The 8,784-nt window shown below is 43.8% G+C and overlaps 1 pseudogene; it reads right to left on the bottom strand.

Annotated features, from left to right (window-relative positions):
- Positions 1-5,395: 5,395 nt before the first annotated feature.
- On the bottom strand, positions 5,396-6,271 carry LOC110678201 (annotated as a pseudogene).
- Between the last annotated feature and the right edge of the window lie 2,513 nt (positions 6,272-8,784).

Raw genomic sequence — 8,784 nt, forward strand, 5'->3', positions numbered from 1 at the left:
ATTTATTCGCGCTCCCAGATTTCGACCCGTGATAAATTCAGCATCGGCGGTCAAGAAGCAAGCCCGTTAGGAGCCAATTACCAGAAGCCCCCAGAGTTGCTGGTCCAAGGAGTTGCTGCTAATCGAGCGTCGGAATCGCTCGAGATTCCAAGAGTGAGCATCGTTTCCAGATTTCAACTTGTGCCCGAGGCTTCAATACCCGTTGCTGTTGCTGTTTGCGGTGAGGATTTCCCGTTTGATCATGGCAATCAAGTGATAACTTCCCGCAGTGCTATTTATCTGCCATCGGACCTTGTCAGGACCATCAAATTTGTGGTAAAGAGTTGAAGGAATAATATTTCCGACCTTATTACATCTTATATTTCTCAATCAATCTCGCAGCTTCATACAAAATTTAATTTGTTATGAATAATTGACTATTCGTGGACGCTGCTGCAGTGCCGTCGAGGTGAGTGCTCAACATATCACAACGATTGTAAACTGGAGTGGAATTTCCGACAGTGTCTTTGATTTGCAATATTTTATGAGAACACTTCGATTATGAAAATGATCACATGTAACAAAATTGCGACATGTTTAGAATGCTTTTGAAAAGGAATTAAAGATTTGTTTGTGTAATATTCCCTAATGTGTTTACCACATACTTGCTATAATCTCTTAATTCATCTCATAGCATCATACAATAATTGATTTATTACGAATAATTGACAATACGGCAATTTGAGGATATTTCCGAGGACGCTGCTGCAGTGCCGTCGGGATGCAATAACAGCACAATGTTCATCTTGTACATCCCTTACCCAGACATCAGTTTCATATAGCCTATTTCCCAGATAAGAAAACGAAGAATTTGAAAGGAGGAGCATCACCTGCTATTCTAAGGGTATAAAGCATCCCTTCTTCGTTGAATTCGGTTTCATTCTGTTTTCGCTTTCGAGCTGGTAAGAGCTCCTGCAAACCTGCTCAGCTCCTCGCTACCAGAGGCAAGCTGTTTGTACGAGATGGCTGAAGAAAATCGACCCAAAGCCGCTTGTTGAAGCGCACATCGTCATCCGCACCGCAAATCTCATCGGGCGAGGAGGATTGCAACCAGTGCGCCGCCAAAATGGGTCCATGTTACGCAAATTCAACAATTCAATCGGCCCTTTCCAGAGCCAACAAATGTGTTTTAAAGAGTTGATTGTGTAATATATCCAAATTGTTTCGAGATGGCTGAAGAAAATCGACCAAAGCCGCTTGTTGAAGCGCACATCGTCATCCGCACCGCAAATCTCATCGGGCGAGGAGGATTGCAACCAGAAAACTATTGATTATTAATAGCTAACTCTAGAATATTCAGTTATTGTCAACCTTTCCAACTATTCATGTTCGATCCATTTCTCACGCATTATCATTTTCCGCAATTTTCAAGCAATTCTAAGCCCAACTCATTAATGGCACATACCCATTTCCCAGATTGGTCGACTAGAAAGAGAAGAGCACGAAAGGGAGGAGCGTCATCTGCTAATCTAAGGGTTTAAAACATGCTTGCTTCGCCGGATTCGGTTTTATTCCATTTTCGCTTTTGAGCGGAGCAGTTTCGCCGCTCAGTGAAGCACCCCAGCCATCGTCATCACCGCCGCAATTTTCAACGCTGGCGGAGCTTTTGGTCCGCGCTTCCAGATTTCGACTCGTGATCGTGCGTCGGTAGTGCAGTAAAGAAGCAAGCCCGTGAGGAACAAAATACCAGAAGCCGCCTGAGTTGCTGATCCGAGGAGCTGCATATCGAGCGTCGGACTTTTGAAAATCGCTCAAGATTTCAAGAATGAGCAACGTTTCCAGATTTCGACTTACGCCCGGTGATCCACTACCCGTTGCTGTTGTGCGCCATCAACACCGTTTGATCATGGCAATCAACTGATAACATCCCGCAGTGCTATTTATCTGTGACCGCATCGAGGCTAAGAAAGCCATCGGCCCTTGTCAGGGCCATCCAATTTGTGGAAAAGAGTTGAAAGAATAATGTTTCCGACCTTAATACATCTTATATTCTTCAATCAATCTCACAGCTTTGTACAAAACTTAATTTGTCATGAATAATTGATGACACAACAATTTGAGATTGAATTCGCGGACGCTGCTGCAGTGCCGTCGAGGTGAGAGCTCAACATTTCACAATGATTGTAAAATAGAGTGGTATTTCCAACAGTGACTTTGATTTGCCATATTTTATGGAAACGCTCCAATTACGAAAATTATCACATGTTACAAAATTGCGACATATTTCGAATGCTTTTGAAAAGAAATTCTCATTGAAAAATTTTCATCATTTTGTCACCCATGGATCAGATATTTACCTTCATGATGAAGAAAACTAATGATTATCAATAGTTAAGTAGTGAATATTGAGTAAATGTTAAACCTTCCAACAATTCATGTTCAACCATTTTCTCACGCATTTGCATTTTCCTCGATTTTCTAGCGATTCTAAGCCCAACACATTATTGACACATACCCATTTCCAGAACAGAAAGAGAAGAGCACGAAAGGGAGGAGCATCATCTGCTAATCTAAGGGTTTAAAAGATGCTTTCTTCGCTGGATTCGGTTCCATTCCAGTTTCGCTTTTGAGCTCATTCGAACCTGCTCAGCGAGGAGCACCTCGCAGCCACAAGCCTGCTGAGCTGTGATCAGTGTTTGGTTTGTGAAATCGCTAAAAATTGACCTGCGCTTCCAGATTTCGGCTCATGATAAACTCATCATCTGTGGTGCAGTCAAGAATCAAGCCTGTTAGGCACCATTACCACTATTATTAGGCAAATCAAGCGTCCGGCTTGTGAAATTGCTCAAGATTTCAAACTTGAGCTACATTTTAAGATTTCGACTTCAGCCGTGTGGTCCAATATCTGTTGCTGATGTGTGCCATCCACACGACGAAACATTCAGCTGGTTTGTCATATAAGCAGAGAACTTGTTCATTGCATTGTATTGAGGATTTATCGTTTAACCATGGCAATCAACTGATAACATCCTGTAGTGCGATTCATCTATGACAGCATTCGTACTAACAAAGCCTTTGGCTCTTTTTAGGGCCACCACATGTGCGTAAAAGAGTTATCGGAGTAATATTTCCGACTGAATTTATTACATTGCCAAGCAATGAATAATATTTCTCTCAAACCATAAGAACTACAAAGCGATGACTGGATCTACTACTGAATCACTACTGTTCTTTCCAATGATACTGTATATTTCAGAGGAGGTTATTAATATAATTTCAAAATGATCATACACCCTGAAGTGAAATTTCACATTTTCATAGATAAACATGACGAATGATTGACCCAAATTGCAAATCGTTATATGCATTAATATTTACGAAAGTTTCGAGCACTGAAAACAGTATGAAGTCAAAACGAGCAACAAAAATGACATCAAATTCAGTTACATTAACCATCGTGGTCCTACGTCACCAGTTCGTACAACCCCATAGGGATGTACCCTTATAGTTTTTTAATTCACCCTAGATTTAATTACTTTAGAGAAACATCAATTTAATGAAACACTGATTTATTTTGGCATCTGGAGTTTTTGTCGGCCAAATTATCTGAAACTCGGCAGTAAGACGCACTTGAAGAGCATAATGTTGATAAATAGCAGTTAAGGCCTTCCTTAGTGTAGTGGTAAAGTCGGTCCCAACAAGCCATGTGAGCAAAATGGTCACATAAAAAATAAAGTGAGAAGCCGGCCAAGAAAAATGAGAAGAAGAAGAGGCATTCGCAAAACCCCATGTGCGAAATAAATCAAAAGAATGAGCACAAAAAATTTTGATAATGAAGACGCGTTCACTCCAACGGAAATGCTCCACGTGTAGTAACAGCGGCGGAAGTAATTTACCGGTTTCAATTTGAGTGTCAGGAGCTCAGGGCCAAATTTTCGAGCCGCAAATTTTTCTCGGTGCACGCAAGCAAATGGCGGCGGTGCTCACTCTCTTTCTCTCGTACCCAAACTGCGATGGGGATGTGAGGCGTTCGATTCGCCAATCACGCTTAAAATCAGTTACACGCAGTGGGGAAATTATTCCTCTGGAAGTTGGCGATCGAAGTCCCGTTATGTGCAGTTCAGAATCAATCGAAAGGCACGATGATGACTGATTCTGAATCTTGCTTCGGTACCTACGAAATTGTGCGGCAAGCACAAACTGTATTAATTTGCTCTCATCTTTGGAATAGTGGAACAGCATTGGATTACGAAAATCAAACATACTGAGCAAGGTCGACCCATTGGCCCCGAAAGATTGAGATTTTCAGAAGCCAATCCCTGGGCTTAGTATATTTTACTGCCAATTAATTTAATTTGCAACATCCACAAGAGTAATTTGATTATTCCGCAAGGAAAATAGTGGCAGTTCGCTCATACTGGATCAGCTGTCAAGATTACTTTGGTAATTAGCAGCAAACTGTACTTGACCGCTCTACTTGGGATGTCGATACTCAGCCTGCCCAGTAGGTCCGGTACGTACGGACCTGTGAACTAGACTATCGAAATGCATACATTTTGCATTTTGACATACGAACGCTTTATGTTTCGTTTTAGCATCAACTCACATCCAGGCGTCGGTAGGCGCGTGGTGTACGCACAGACCTAACGATCGCAAGGTCCTTGGTTCGATTCCAGGTTGCTGCGAGAAACATTTTTTGTTGCCAATGTTTGGCTTTCATAAGGCAAAGCTATGAATTTCAACCCGATTTATTGTGGCGAATTTTCATAAGTGCATCCAATGTATTTCGATAGTCCATTTGCCTGAGTGTATTGAAAACGCACGGGCCTATCGATCGCAAGGTCCTTGGTTCGATTCCAGGTTGCCGCGAAAACATGTTTTGGTTTCACAAGGCAACGCTACGAATCTCAACCCGATTTAAATAAGGCTCCCCCAAAACTACGCGACGTTTTACGGCGACAGCGACACGATTTCGTTGTCGTGTCGCTGCAAGCACTCTTCTATGGAACCATCTTGACTGACACGACGCGAATCGCTGCGAAATCGCGTCGCTGTGGCTTATCAAACAGTGCATCAGCGAAATCGCGACGTTTTTTTTTTTTTTTTTTTTTTTTTGTCGCTGTCGCCGTAAAAAGTCGCTTAGATCTGGGGGAGCCTTTAAGTCGACAGACGTCTTCAAATCCTTGAATCATTCGAGTGTATCAAAAGCTGTTCCTCTAGTGGAGGTTTGCTTTGGGTACGGATGCACCGCTACAGTGAGTGCCAGCCAGTGCTGCATGATTGGCCAATTTTATTGATTTGCGAAAGGGTTCGGGAAGAATTCGCCATTCAGTGGCAAAGTGCACGTAACTTTTCGGGGGGATTTATTTCCCTCTGTGAGAGGAATGGAATATCATTGACTGTGCAACTCTTTGTTCTAAACTTGGATGGTAGTCCTGAAAAGGACTGATTGGATGTTAGATACTGTTTTACAACAGTACGGTTGCTGTCCCAAATTTACTTCTTGGCAGCGGTCTTCTTCGCGGCAGCTTTCTTGGCTGGGGCAGCCTTCTTCGGTTTTGGGGTCTTGGGCTTCTTGGCGGCGGTCTTGGAAGGTTTGGTGGCCTTCTGCTTCGGAGCAGCAGCCTTCTTCACACCACCCGGCCTTTTTGGCAGCCTTGGCACCAGCAGCTTTGGCTTTCTTGGCTGCAGCCGGCTTCTTGGCTTTCTTCTCGCCGGCTGGCTTCTTGGCCTTCTTCTCCCCAGCTGGTTTCTTGGTGGCCTTCTTCTTCTCTCCGGTAGCCTTCTTGGCCTTCTTCTCGCCGGCCTTCTTCGGTTTCTTCTCACTGGCGGCCTTCTTAGCTTCAGCCTTCAGCTTGAACGAACCGGAAGCGCCGGTGCCCTTGGTTTGGACGAACTTGCCCTTCTCGACGCCATTCTTCAAGGCCTTCTTGAGGAATGGGGCAAGCTTGGCGACATCGCATTTGTAGTTGGCGGCGATGTACTTCTTGATGGCCTGCAGGGACGATCCGTTGCGTTCCTTCAAGGTTTTGATGGCAGCAACAACCATGTCGTTGACTGGGGGGTGGGTCGACGGCTTCTTCGGCTTGCCCTGTCCCTTGGGGCCCTTGGCTTCTTGGTCTTGGCTGGCGAGGCAGCCGGGGCTGCGGCAGCGGCTTCAGTGCAACTTCAGACATCTCGATAGGTAGCTAGAGTAACACTCACACGATGGCGATAGTAAACGAATGAATGACGGAAATTCTGGCAACAGTGCGGTGTTCGATTTCGTCGTCTGTGTTAGGGATGCAGACATGGTCGTCCACTGGATGACTGTTCGCGAAATATTGTACATATTTTTGGTAACACCTTTTGACGTTAACTACGTCTTACGGCAATATACTGGGTGTCAATTGAAAATCTAAAATTTTGCGACCGTCACGAAATTTTGAAAGATTTTGAACGTTAATAACTCAGTCATTTATCTATAGATTTTAAAAATTTTCCCACCAATCGGTCGGAAATGTATACAGCAATTTTCTCGAATGGAGAAAACTATTGAATATCAACAATAAACTATTGAAAATTTGGAAAATGTCGACCCCTTTCTTACGCAACCAATCACGTGCAAGCAGTTTTCCACGCTTCTTTTGCGTTCCGCTTCGCACTATAAAACCAGACCGATTCCTGCTTCTTCGCTCATTCTTCTTTTTGCCGTCAGACTGTGAACATGGTCGGCGAGCAAGTCTCGAGTGCCTTTCGCATTCTCAGCACAGTTTTCAATGGAACGCGAATGGAACAACAACAAGCCGCCACGACTGAAGCCGCTTGTTGAAGCGCACATCGTCATCGCCCACCGCAAAGCTCATCGGGCGAGGAGGATTTGTACCAGTGCGGCGTCAAAATGTGTCAGTGTTACGCAAATTCAACATTTCAATCGGCCCTTTCCAGAGCCAACAAATGTGTTTTAAAGAGTTGATTGTGTAATATTCCTTAATTTGTTCGAGATGGCTGAAGAAAATCGACCAAAGCCGCTTGTTGAAGCGCACATCGTCATCAGCACCGAAAATCTCACCGGGCGAGGAGGATTGCTACCAGTGCGCCGTCAAAATGTGTCCGTGTTACGCAAATTCAACAATTCAATCGGCACTTTTCAGAGCCAACAAATGTGTTTTAAAGAGTTGATTGTGTAATATTCTTTAATTTGTTCGAGATGGCTGAAGAAAATCGACCAAAGCCGCCAAAATGTGTCCGTGTTACGCAAATTCAACAATTCAATCGGCCCTTTCCGGAGCCAACAAATGTGTTTTAAAGAGTTAATTGTGTAATATTCCCTAATGTGTTTACCACATACTTGCTATAATTTCTTAATTCATCTCATAGCAGCATACAATAATTGATTTATTACGAATAATTGACAATACGGCAATTTGAGGATGTTTCCGAAGACGCTGCTGCAGTGCCGTCGGGATGCAATAACAGCATAATGCTAATCTTGTAATTCCCTTACCCAGACATCAGTTTCATATAGCCTATTTCCCAGATAAGAAAACGAAGAATTTGAAAGGAGGAGCATCACCTGCTATTCTAAGGGTATAAAGCATCCCTTCTTCGTTGAATTCGGTTTCATTCTGTTTTCGCTTTCGAGCTGGTAAGAGCTCCTGCAAACCTGCTCAGCTCCTCGCTACCAGAGGCAAGCTGTGTGTACGAGATGGCTGAAGAAAATCGACCCGAAGCCGCTTGTTGAAGCGCACATCGTCATCAGCACCGAAAATCTCACCGGGCGAGGAGGATTGCAACCAGTGCGCCGTCAAAGTGTGTCCGTGTTACGCAAATTCAACAATTCAATCGGCCCTTTTCAGAGCCAACAAATGTGTTTTAAAGAGTTGATTGTGTAATATTCCTTAATTTGTTCGAGATGGCTGAAGAAAATCGACCAAAGCCGCTTGTTGAAGCGCACATCGTCATCGCCACCGCAAAGCTCATCGGGCGAGGAGGATTTGTACCAGTGCGCCGTCAAAATGTGTCAGTGTTACGCAAATTCAACATTTCAATCGGCCCTTTCCAGAGCCAACAAATGTGTTTTAAAGAGTTGATTTGTAATATTCCCTAATTTGTTCGAGATGGCTGTAGAAAATCGACCAAAGCCGCTTGTTGAAGCGCACATCGTCATCAGCACCGAAAATCTCACCGGGCGAGGAGGATTGCAACCAGTGCGCCGTCAAAGTGTGTCCGTGTTACGCAAATTCAACAATTCAATCGGCCCTTTTCAGAGCCAACAAATGTGTTTTAAAGAGTTGATTGTGTAATATTCCTTAATTTGTTCGAGATGGCTGAAGAAAATCGACCAAAGCCGCTTGTTGAAGCGCACATCGTCATCGCCACCGCAAAGCTCATCGGGCGAGGAGGATTTGTACCAGTGCGCCGTCAAAATGTGTCAGTGTTACGCAAATTCAACATTTCAATCGGCCTTTTCCAGAGCCAACAAATGTATTTTAAAGAGTTGATTTGTAATATTCCCTAATTTGTTCGAGATGGCTGTAGAAAATCGACCAAAGCCGCTTGTTGAAGCGCATATCGTCATCAGCACCGAAAATCTCACCGGGCGAGGAGGATTGCAACCATTGCGCCGTCAAAGTGTGTCCGTGTTACGCAAATTCAACAATTCAATCGGCACTTTTCAGAGCCAACAAAATGTGTTTAAAGAGTTGATTGTGTAATATTCTTTTAATTTGTTCGAGATGGCTGAAGAAAATCGACCAAGCCGCCAAAATGTGCCGTGTTACGCAAATTCAACAATTCAATCGGCCCTTTTAGGAGCAACAAATG

This window comes from Aedes aegypti, chromosome 3 (assembly GCF_002204515.2).
Source record: "Aedes aegypti strain LVP_AGWG chromosome 3, AaegL5.0 Primary Assembly, whole genome shotgun sequence".
Classification (NCBI taxonomy): Eukaryota; Metazoa; Arthropoda; class Insecta; order Diptera; family Culicidae; genus Aedes; species Aedes aegypti.